The sequence below is a fragment of the Natator depressus genome, chromosome 2 (assembly GCF_965152275.1).
Source record: "Natator depressus isolate rNatDep1 chromosome 2, rNatDep2.hap1, whole genome shotgun sequence".
NCBI classification, from domain to species: domain Eukaryota; kingdom Metazoa; phylum Chordata; order Testudines; family Cheloniidae; genus Natator; species Natator depressus.
In genome coordinates this window covers 185,170,803-185,183,031 of record NC_134235.1, presented here as the reverse complement: position 1 = coordinate 185,183,031, position 12,229 = coordinate 185,170,803, and positions in this window count along the sequence as shown.

Here is a 12,229-nt window from a genome sequence, read left to right as displayed (position 1 = left end):
AGGATTGCAATTCTGAGTCCCTCTTGCTTGAAGGGTCCCTAAATGCACAATTTAGGAAATATCAGCTAGACATACCAGCACCCAGACACTTGAATGGCTAAAAGATGTCACCTCCAGTCCCCTCATAGGTGAAAGCTGATATTCAAGAGCCTCAAAAGCTTGTCTCAAAGCAGCCCAAACATCCAGCTCCAGAAATCTAAAAAAATATTTTCAAAGCTACATGCTCAGGCCTATGAACATACTGCAGTAAGCATGGCTTTGCTATGCAGACCACTGTCTGCTTTTCTCATGAGCGCGTGTGCTTCCAACTTGGTCTGGGGCAGTGGGAGTGGTGAAGAATTCAAATGCCTCTCTCTTTTAAGTGGCAGCCCAGTATTTTCTGAGCATGCTCAGCCAGGTCTCCCCACCCCTTCACTGAAATCAGAAATGAACAGTCTGAAATTGTAGTTTTCCCCTATAGCATACACTTATTTTGGCCAGAAATGACTCTGAAGAGCAAATGCTTTGCCAACCCCCCATGTGTCTTGTAGGCTGTGACGGGGTGCGCTCACCACTCTGGTGCCTCCTGCTGGCTGTCTTGGGAATTAGCTCTGCATGCCACTATCACTCCTGCTCTAGGACCCACGTCTCTCCAAGGACCGTGATGTCCTCATCAGTGACACGGCCCTCCGGCCATGCTACACACTGTGCACTCCCCTTCCAGGGGATCTGCAGTCTGCTCTTCAGCCACTTCCCTTAGTGGCTAATGCAGCCAATTGTCTGGCCACTTCCTCACTGTTATGTAAAGCCTCCGCTCAAATGCGATTGTAAGGTCCGTAACTTGTATTATTAAGTTCTGCAACCTTGTTGCAGACTTTGTAACTTCAGTTACTGTTAGCATAGCCTTTTAAGTTTTGTAACCTTTGCAAGCTCTGTAACCTTTTCAAGTTACCACTTGTATGAACTGCCAAGCTTTGTAATATCCCATCACGCAAACAGAGAGAGTGTGAACAAGGGAGTGTGTGTGTGGAAGATAAAGGGGTGTGAACAAGAGAGTGTATGGGGGACTGGGCAGAGAGAAACTGCAAGGAGAAAAGAGCCCGGAGACGGGTGTGTCTGATATAATCTACCCTGAGAAGGCAATCATGGAATGCTGTAAAGAAAAGATGCATGAAAGGAACAGGGACTGGGAATGCTTCTTGGTGATGGACACAGAAGAAAAACTCAGTGTACGTGACAGGAGCGCCCAGTTCCAAAATAAAAGGAAGCAGCCATGCACACAAGCTGCTGCTCCTTGACCTGCTCACCAGCCCGGATCCGTGACCGCAGGCGGACACACCAGATCTACCATGCTTCAGCTTCTTGGCTTCCCATGCTGTCTCTGGTAACTCTCCACCTGTGTAAGTGTGTGGGTACATGGGGGTATGAATGCGGTGAATGTGAATATGAATGCGGTGTATAAATAAGCTCCTTCCCTTTTCTGTCTGACCTAACAGCGGCATTGTAATAAACCTAATACAAGCGTGACCCTCGGTTGGTTTTTTTTAGGGGAACAGAAGTAACATGAGTGATGGAGAATGCGGGCAACCACTGATAGGGTACACTAATGAAAAGGGGCAACATGGAGTAGAGAGTGCGTGAGGCGTCTGCTCCCCCTTCTGGGTACATTAGAGGAAAGGGGTGACATGGAGTAGAGAGCGCATACAGGTAGCCTAGGAATCCCAGTATGCCTGCTCCCCCTTCCTAATTTTGGGCATGATGCTGCTGTTTAGAAAGGGAAAGAGCTCCCCCCCCCGAATCCACAATGGAGGGGAAGGTGGCAAAATTTCTCCTCATCCTCCCAGGGGCGGTTTCATCAGGGGACACCATGGTAGACGTAGAAGGCATGTACCAGAAGTATTGTGAGCTTTACCATCCAAACTCAAAGACTAAGGATTGGGCAGCAGCATGGCTGTTGTGGCAAACTTGTTGTGCTTGGCAAACTGCTAAAACTGATTATAATTCTGAGACTATGCAAGTGAAGCAGGAGTTGGAGCAGTAAAGGCGGAAAGGGATATGTGGAAGGCACAAGCACAAGCGGCAGGGACAAGTTGTCAGCAGCTAGCAATCTCCACCGTCAAGGCTACGGAGAGAGCTGAACAGGCTGAGGAAGAGAGGGAACAATCTAAGGAGTTGGAGGTCCAGGTGGAGTGTTTGCGGGGATTGGTGTTAGAGGAGGGGATGCATCCGGGCGGGAGAGCAGCAGGACCCCTGAGATCGGGAACAAAGGAGCCGCTCCGATGTGACCCTGGAGACTGGGACGGGGACATATGGTATGATCCTGACCCAGGATGGCTGCCAGATGGGCCGGGAGCTCAGCCAGCCCCGGTGGCAGCTGTGCAAAGGTTAACTTTCCAGCACGGCCCCCCAGCCCAGTAATGGGGGTAACCATGCAGGAAATAGCCTTGACCCCTGCGGAGATAACTTCTCTGGCTCAGGGGTTAGGGCCAGCCAAGGCGAGCACATTTTCAGAATGGGCATACCAGTTTCTGATGGCAATAGAGGATCAGGGGTTAAACCCAGAGGAGGTTAGGAAGCTATTGAGGGCGGCATCCACTGTACCGGGATGTGATATGGGAATTGCACTGCGAACGCAGGCAGCCATATGGTGGCAGTCCCCATTCACCTTGGTTCATAATTTGGCTCAAGGGGAGGCACTGCAGAAGGTTAGCCGCCAATGTGCAGCAGGCTCCCCTGCTCTGAGGGAGGCCCCTGACGTTTTTGTGGAAAGAATAGTATTAGCAGGATTGTTAACTCAGTGGTATCTGGCCCGCGCCCAGGGGGGAGTGATCCCCAGGACCCTGTCTGAGATTGTGGTCCCAACGGCCAAATTAAGGCTTGTTGCAGCAATGTTGCCCAAAGATGTTCAGATGGCTATGGGAGTGTGGAGGCAGGGAGAGCCCCCCTAGACATATCACACCTTAGGGAAGCGGCGCGCCAGGCCACTAGAATGGTTGGTCAGCCTGGAACTGGGGCTCCTGCTCCTGTCACTGTGGCTGCAGCCCCAGCACCTCAATACAGGTGCCCCCGATCAGACACCAATTGGCTCCGCATGCAATTGTGGATGGCCTTGAAGGACCGGGGGAACCCATGGGCCAATGGGACAGGAAGTCCATGGAATCCCTAGCACTCCGCTGTATTCAGCTGGGGTTGAAGCTCCCGGAGCCAGGGGGTGATACCGGGACCAGAAAAGCAACCTCAGATTAGGGGGGCCCTGACTCCCCGAGTCCAGTGAGAGAGGGAAGCACCCAGGAATGGGCCTGGGTGGGACCTCTCCAGGTGGATTCGGGAGGAAGGTTGTGGGTGCGCCTTCGGGTGGATGGGTTGGGGGGGGGGAATGGGACATCTGAACTAGATTTTGTGGTGCCCTGAGACATCTGAACTAGATTTTGCGGTGCTGGTGGACACCGGCGCGGCTGTCTCACTGCTTCCCTGCCTCATGCCGGGAGCGCCAATCCAGAGAACCATTGAGATCCAGGGATTTGATGGTACCTTGGCGCAGGGACAAGTGTTGTGACGACTGGTCACCTGGGTGGGGAATCTTACCCGAAGATGGCCCTGGATTTACAGCCCCATGACTACAGAACCAACTTTGGGCATAGATTGCTTGCGGGAGGGAGGAATAGTGGTTGATTGTGCTAACAAAGGTTTATGGAGGACTCCAAAGAAAGACTGGACCCCTGAAGTAAGACAGGAAGATACCGGATTGCTGACACATAGTATGCTGGGGGTGGCAGTAGTGACCGGGGATAGCAGGGAGGAGTGGAGGAAGCGCTTTCCCCAGGCATGGGTGGCCCACAAGCTGGACTGCGGTAAATGGACTGGGGAACCAGTGAAAATAGAAGGACCAGCGGTCCCCCCACAGAAACAACGTCCTATCCCCACTGCGGCACGCTGGGCTGTAGTGGAGATAGTCAGGGAGCTGAAAGGACAGGGAATAGTGAAAAGAATGACTTCCCCCTTTAACTCCCCAATATGGCCTGTGAGGAAAGCTGATGGTGTCTCATCGAGACTGACTGTCGACTATCGGAGAGTCAATGTGATGACCCCCCAGTGGGTGCCAATAGTCGCAGACATGACCCAGGTGTTACAAGACATACCAAGGGAAGCTAAAAGATTTTCTGTACTGGACTTGTCTAACTGTTTCTTTGCTATCCCACTCGAGGAAGGATCACAGGATCGATTTGTGTTCCACATGGATGGGGCACAGTATTGCTTTACCTGTGTGCCCCAAGGATTTCATAGTGTCCCTGCTATTGCACATAAGGTAGTGACCCAAATGTTAGAGCATCTCCCTCCAGGGGATAAAGGGTGGGTGGTCTCATATGTGGATGATATCCTGATAATGGGAATAGATGACGTGGATGTCCGAGGGAGGACTGAATGAGTACTGGAGTTGATTCAACAGTATGGCATGAAGTCGTCCCTGGAAAAGTCACAATTAATACAACTACAGGTGGAGTACCTGGGGGTTACCCTATCAGAAACAGGAAGCTCTATTACTGAACAACGATTGTCAGCATTGCAAAATCTACCAGCCCCCCAAGATTTGAGAGGCCTACAGGCCATATTAGGGGCTTTTAATTTTGTAAGAGCCCACATATGGGACTATGCGCGTATCACCAAACCCCTTTATAGCCTATTGAGGAAGGAGGCACAGTTCCGATGGGGCTCAGAACAGGAAGCAGCTTTCAGTGAGCTGAAGCAGTCTTTATTGCGAGCAGCAACACTGCGACCCATACGGGTTGGAGAGTCCATATATGTGAGGGTCGCCACCAGTCCTGAGGCGTTGGCTGTGGTGTTGTTACAAGCGGACCCATTGCAGAAAACAGTCCTGATAGTATTGAATTCATGCCTTTTAACACCAGTGGAGCAAAAGTTTGGTCCATCTGAAAGGGAATGTCTGGCAGTAATATGGGCACTGGAAGTAGGGGCAGTGGTGGTAGGAGATAATCAAGTTATTATTCAGAGCACCCACACCCCCTTAAAATATATATTGTCAGGAAAACCCACCCAAGCAGGAGTAAGTAATCCAAGGATGACTCAGTGGACCCTGGCCTTGGTAAATCGAGGGGTCCAATACCAAAAATACCCCAGGTGCTGGGCAACTACCTGGGGTCTTGCTTCAGACAAAAGGGGCAAAACATGAGTGCCCTGTACCAGAGACCCGTTCAGTGCTGTTGGGTTGGGTAACCTCAATAGAGCAAGCACGGAGCCTAACAGCACTGGCCAACATTTATTTTTCAGATGGGGCAGCTTGGGTACAAGAAGGGAAAAACCACATACAGAGCGCAGTAATAGATGTGGAAGATAAGTCAGTAGTGCGAGTTTGACCCCAAGGGTCAGCACAGGTGGCTGAATTAAAGGCATTGGTGGAATGTTTAATGCTTTGGGAGCCGTGTCTGGGACACTTGGTGGTCTTTTCAGATTCTCAGTATGTGTTAGGAGGGTTGACTAAATGGATGCCACGATGGGCCAGCAGTGACTGGATAAGTCCTGACGGGAAGGAGTTGGTCCATTGTAAGGACTGGGAGGGGGTGCATCAGTGGGTCACCGCTAATCCTAACCAAGAGCAGACTCGTCAGTGGAAGCCCTTTTTAACAATAAAGTGGATGGTTTAGCAAGGACCCCTGTGGTGGCCGCAGTGATCACATGTGGGGCCCTGCATCAGCAGTTGAAGCAAGATGGACACCCAGAGGACCACCCGGTAGTACCAGCATGGTGGGATCGACAGGAAATTATATGTTGGTCCCATGCGCTGGCCCACGAAGGTGTGGAAGGAACTCTGCAACAAGCTAGAGACATAGCCCGCTGGCCAGGACAGCAACAGGACATGACCAATTGGGTACAGAATTATCTTACATTTGCTGCTTTTAACCCACGCTGACCAGGGGAATCCGAGGATCAGCTGCCTTTAGGTCATCAGCGAGAGCCTGGAGGTCAGTGGACTCACCTCCAAGTAGATTTTATTGCCCCAGCACCCTCTTTGCCCTTGCCTCAGGGCCTCAGCCTGCAAACTCCAGCAGCCAGCCAGGAGCTGTCTCTCACTACCCCAGTCCCTGCTAGCAGCACTACTCTGTCCAGGGTGCTTGAAGTTCTCTCAGCCCTCCAGAAACACAATCCTTCCACCCTGGGCTCCCAACAAAGAAATGCCCTCCTCTGCCCTGCAGGTCCCTTTTTATATGGGCCTGCTTGGCCCTGATTGGCTGCTCCCTTCAGCCCTTCTCTGATTGGCTGCCTCCTGCACAGCCTCCCTAGGGCTCTATTAACCCCTTAGAGCCCAGTGTGGGGCAGGCATCCCATCACATAAGTGTTTGATAGCCTAGTGTTTAAGAACCAGCACTTTTCTAATCCAAGGGTCTGCAGGAAGGGCAGAGCTAGAATTTTCTGGGAGGGATTCTCCCCTCCGCTATGGATACTGTACACCACTATAGTGGCACACAGAGACCATAAAGACCCCTTAGCTGACTAGGAGAGAATTCCAGCATCACTGGCATGCTGGGGTCAGGGTGCTTAGTGGGAGGGGGTATGTTAGAGCAGGATTATAGCACACACTGCTTTGTCACAGGTAGCACCAGGAAGTCTGCTGTAGATTACAGTAGCTCACTGGGCTCCCAGACAATCCCAAATCCCAAGGTTGTAAAGGTGGCTTAAAGTCACCCTTGTTCCCCATATTCCTGGGTTATGCCTCTGTGGGCAGTACCTCCTGGAGGCATAGTGCATATCTCAGTCTCTATGGGGAATTGAAGGGACTTTCTCAGTGTTATACTCAGAGATTTTATGGCCAGAAAGGACCATTGTGATTATCTAGTCTGATCTCCTGCACATTGCAGGCCACAGAACCTCACTTATCTCCTCCTGTAATAGACCCCTAAGCTGTGGCTGAGTTACTGAAGTCCTCAAAACATGATTTAAAGACCATAGGTTACCGACAATCCACCTTTTACTTTATTTTGAACCAGCAAGTGACCTGTGACCAATGCTGCAGAGGAAGCTGAAACCCCCCAGGGTCTCTGCCAATCTGACCTGGAGGGAAATTCCTTCCTGACCACACATATGGCAATCAGTTGGAGCCTGAGCATGTCAGCAAGACTCACCACTCAAACACCCGGGAAAGAATTCTTTGTAGTAACTCAGAGCCCTCCCCATCTAGTGTCCCATCACCGACCGTTGGGGTATTTGCTACTAGCAGTTGCAGATTGCCTAGAGTGCCATGTGGCCCATCTCATCATACCATCCAGTCCATAAACTTATCAAGCTCAGTCTTAAAACAAGTTCGTTTTTTCCCCCACTGCTCCCATTGGAAGGCTGTTCCAGAATTTCACTCCTCTGATGGTTAGAAACCTTTATCTAATTTCAAACCTAAACTTGTTGATGGCCAGTTTGTAGCCATTTGTTCTTGTGTCATCATTGGTGCTTAACTTAAATAACTCCTCTCCCTGCCTGGTATTTATCCCTCTGATGTATTTACAGAGAGCAATCCTATCTCCCTTCAGCCTTCATTTGGTTAGACTAAACAAGCCAAGCTCTAGGACACTCCTGCCATAAGGTTTTCCACACCTCCGGTTATCCTAGTATCCCTTCTCTGCACCTGTTCTAGTTTGAATTGATCTTTCTTAAACATGGGAGACCAGAATTGCACACAGTGTTCCAGATGAGGTCTCACCAGTGTAATGGCAATAACACTTCACTATCTCTACTGGAAATACCTCCCCTGATGCATTCTAGGATTGCATTAGCCTTTTTTCACAGCCACATCACATTGCGTCTCAGTCATCTTGTGATCTACCATTACACACAAGTCTTTCTCCTCCACTGTCACTTCCAACAGATATGTACCCAGTTTATAGCAAAAAATCTTGTTTTTAGTCCCTAAATCCATGACCTTGCACTTTGCACTTTTGAATTTCATCCCATTTCTATTACTCCAGTTTTCAAGGTTCTTCAGATCTTGTATAATATTCCGGTCCTCCTCCATATTGGTTCTACCTCCCAACATGGTGTCAACCACAAATGTTATTAGCACCCGCCCACTTTTTGTGCCAAGGTCATTAATGAAAATGTTAAATAAGATTGGTCCCAAGACCAATCCCTGAGGAACTCGACTAGTAACCTCCCTCCAGCCTGACAGATCACCTTTCAGAATGGCTCATTGTAGTCTCCCCTTTAATCACTTTCTTATCCACCTTTCAATTCTCATATTAATCCCCATCTTCTCCAGTTTAACTAATAATTCCCCCTGTGGAACTGTATCAAATGCCTCACTGACATTCAGGTAGATTAGATCTACTGCATTTCCTTTGTCTAAAAAAATCAGTTATCTTCTCAAAGAAAGAGATAAGGTTGGTCTGGCATGGTCTACCTTTTCTAAAGCCATGTTGTATTGCATCTCAATTACTATTTACCTCTATGTGCTTAAGTGCTTTCTCTTTCAAAATGTGTTCCAAGATCATGCATCCAACTGAGTTCAAACTAACGGGCCTTTAGTTTCCTGGGCCACTTTTTCCCCCCCTTTCTTAAAAATAGGTACTATATTAACAATTCTTCAGTCAAAGGGTTGGACCCCTGAGTTTACAGATTCATTAAAAATTATTGCTATTGGGCTTGCAATTTCATGTGCCAGTTCCTTTAATATTCTTGGATGGAGGTTATTCAGATCCCCTGATTTGGTCCCATTAAGATGTTTGAGTTCGATTTCCACATTGGATGTGGTAATTTCTGCTTCCATATCCTTTTTCCCATTAGCCACCCTGCCACTACCCCTAAATTCCTCATTACCCTTTTTAAGAACTGAGGCAAAGTATTTGTTTAGGTGTTGGGCCATGCCTAGATTATCTTTAATCTCCACCCCCACCATCCTCAGGGTTTAGCAGTCCCATTTCTTCTTTTTTGTTCTATTTTTATTTATATTGTTATAGAACCTTTTACTATTGTTTTAATTCTCTTTGCAAGGTCCAACTCTGCTTGCTTGTTGGCAGTTCTCACTTTTTCCCTACATTTTTTGACTTCCAAGAGGTAGCTTTCCTTGCTGATCCATCCCACCTTCCATTCCTTGTTGGCTTTCTGCTTTCTCTTAATAAGCAGTTTGAGATGCTTGCTCATCAAGCTTGGTCTGCAACCCTTTCCTATAAATCTTTGACACTTGCTTGGGATACAGGCTTCAAATAGCTTCTGCGACTTTAACTTAGAGTAATTCCAAGCCTCCTCCACATTGAAATCCTTGAGTTTTTCAGCCCAGTCCACTTCCCGAACTAATTCCCTTAATTTTTTAAAGTTTTCTGAAAAGAAATCAAGGGCCTTAGATGTAGATCTATTTTTGTCTATCCTTCCATTTAGTTTAAACTGAATTAGCTCATGATTACCGGAACCAAGGCTGTCCTGTACAACCAGTTCTTCTGTGAGGTCCTTGGTGCTTACCAATACTAAATCTAAAATGGATCTCCTCTTGTTGATTCAGTGACTATTTGGTGAAGAAATATGTCAGCTATCACATCTAGCAATATCTGGGCCCTATCATTATTAGTAGCACTTGTCCTCTAATATATAGCTGGGCAATTAAAGTCTCCCATAATCACACAATTCCCAGTAGTATTTATTTCATTAAAAATATTAAAGAGGTCTCTATCCATATACAAACTTGGATCCTCGGGATCTGTAGCAGACCCTAAGCACTATCCCAGCAGAGCCTCTCTTACCTTTCTTCCCCAAAGTGACTTTGACCCAAACCAATTCTGTTTTATCCATTCCATCAGTTCTAATTTCTTTTCAGTCTAACTCACCATTTATAATACTACTCTGCCAGTGTTCCCTCTAATTTTTCCCACGCATGTGTAGAATTAATTCTATGTGCATCAATATGGGGGTGAGGCGTGACACATGACCTCCGTATTGGTGCACATAACAAAACTCATGTGGCAGGATTGGGGCCGAGGTGTTTGGAGTGTGGGAGGGGGCTCAGGGCTGGGGCAGAGGGTTGGAGTGCAGGCTCTGGGGTGGGATTGGGGATGAGGGGGTTGGGTTGCAGGCTGCCCCAGGGCTGCAGTGAGGACTCCTCCCAGCTCTCTCTCCCCACAGCAGAACCTGAGCTCGGGGGGAGAGGTGCCTCTTCCCCTGACTGCGGCAGGTCCAGAGCTGGGTTGGGGCTAGGGGGAGAGGCATCTCTCCCCACCGCAACCCTGAGAGCCTGTGCAGCACTTAATAGGCTACTGCACGGCCATGCAGCTTAGACGGAACTTAGTCCTCCACCACCTTTATTTCTGTCTCTCTTGAAAATACATACCCTTCAATACTCGTACTCTAGTCATGACTATTATTCCACCATGTTCCTGTTATCCCTATAATATCTGGTTTCACTTCCTGTACCAGTAGTTCTAGTTCCTCCATTTTGTTTCCCAAACTCTTTGCATTGCTATAGTTGTTTCTGCTCAGCTTTGCCCAGATTCCTCTCCTGTTTAGGTACAGTCTTTCTACTGCCAGTATCACCTACATCAAGGGCTCTCTTGGTGAGTCCCCCCTCAACATGCTATACTACTCTGCCAGTGTTCCCTCTAATTTTTCCCACGCATGTGTGGAATTAATTTTGTTATGTGCATCAATATGGGGGTGATGCATGACACATCACCTCCGTACTGGTGCACATAACAAAATTCATGTGGCGGGACTAGGGCCGAGGTGTTTGGCGCGTGGGAGGGGGCTCAGGACTGGGGCAGAGGGTTGAGGTGCAGGGGGTGAGGACTCCCACTGGGGACATGGGCTCTCCCCCAGCTGCAGCAGGTCCAGGGCTGAGGGAGAGCTTTGCATTGCTATACGGACACCTGAGTAGTTTCCGCTCAGCTTTGCCCAGATTTCTCTCCTGTTTAGGTACAGTCTTTCTACTGCCAGTATCACCTACATCAGGGGTTCTCTTGCTGAGACCCCCCTCAACATGCTATAAAAAATCCAGGGCCCAGCGGGGGTGGGGGGAGAACTTGGGGCTCCGGGCTGTGGGGGGACTCTTGGGCATAGGTGTAGTTTTACTTCTATTTGTGGGGGAGGGGGCAAGGTTCTGGCAGGGCTCAACCCAGCTCCACACAGCGGTGTCCAGAGCGCGAGTACCACCTCCACCCCTTGACTCACTCAGGAGGCCACCCAGCCTGTCTGGGCTGTGGGGGGATGCAACCAAAAAATATATCTCAAAGGGGGGACTCAGTTCAAAAAGTCTGAAAACCACTCAGGGTGCAGGCAGGAGATAGCTAGGGACCATGTGAAGTGAGGGAGAGTAGCGCAGGGTGCAGGCAGGGGGTAGCTAGGAGCTGTTTATGGACTGGGGGGGGAAATCCCAGTGCAGCTCCTAGCTTCAGCAAGGTGGGAGGGTGCTGGGGCTCCCGGCTTCAGTCCTGCACTGCTCCCAGCTTTGGGGGTTGTCACCTTCAGTCCCAGACTGCTCCTGGTTGGGGATGGGGGCTCCGGCTTCAGGCCTGCATGGCTCCCAGCTTGGGGGCGGAGGAGGGTTCCGCCTTCATCCCCGTGCCAAACATGCCAAAGCCCTCCTTGTAACACTACTGCCTGAGCCATCTGTTGACCATCATAATCTTGTCTCACCTTCGCTCTCCTCCTCTAAGGACAGATAGAATCCCACTGAAGATCACCTGAGCCTCCATTTCTTCAAGCATCTTCCCCAGCCTGGCATAAGTCAGGTCTACACTGGCAAAGTTAAAGCGCTTCGGTGGCTCGTGTAGTTGCGGCAGAGCGCTGGGAGAGAGCTCTCCCGGTGCTCTAAAAAAAACCCACCTCAACAAGGGGCATGGCTACCAGCTCTTGGAGTGCAGCTCCCAGTGCTGGTGTACTGTCTACACCGGCGCTTTACAGCGCTGAAACTTGCTGCGCTCAAGGGGGTGTTTTTGTACCCCCCGAACGAGAAAGTTGCAGTGCCGTAAAGTGCCAGTGTAGACAAGCCCTTAGTCTCCTTTGATGCATCCCAGCGAGAATCTAGCTGTATCACTTGTTCCCACATGAAGGACACTCAGTGGATTCTTTCCTGCTCCCATTAGGATCCTCTTCAGCCTCATGTCTACGTCCTGTATCTGAGCTCCCAGCAGATAGTACACCCTTCTGTTCTCTGGATCAGCTCTGGTGACAGGTCCGTCTGTTCTTCAAAGCAGAGAGTCCCCAGTCATGTAGACCTGCTTCTTCCTGGTGTTGGTATGATTCTCTGAGTCACAGACAGTGAGTG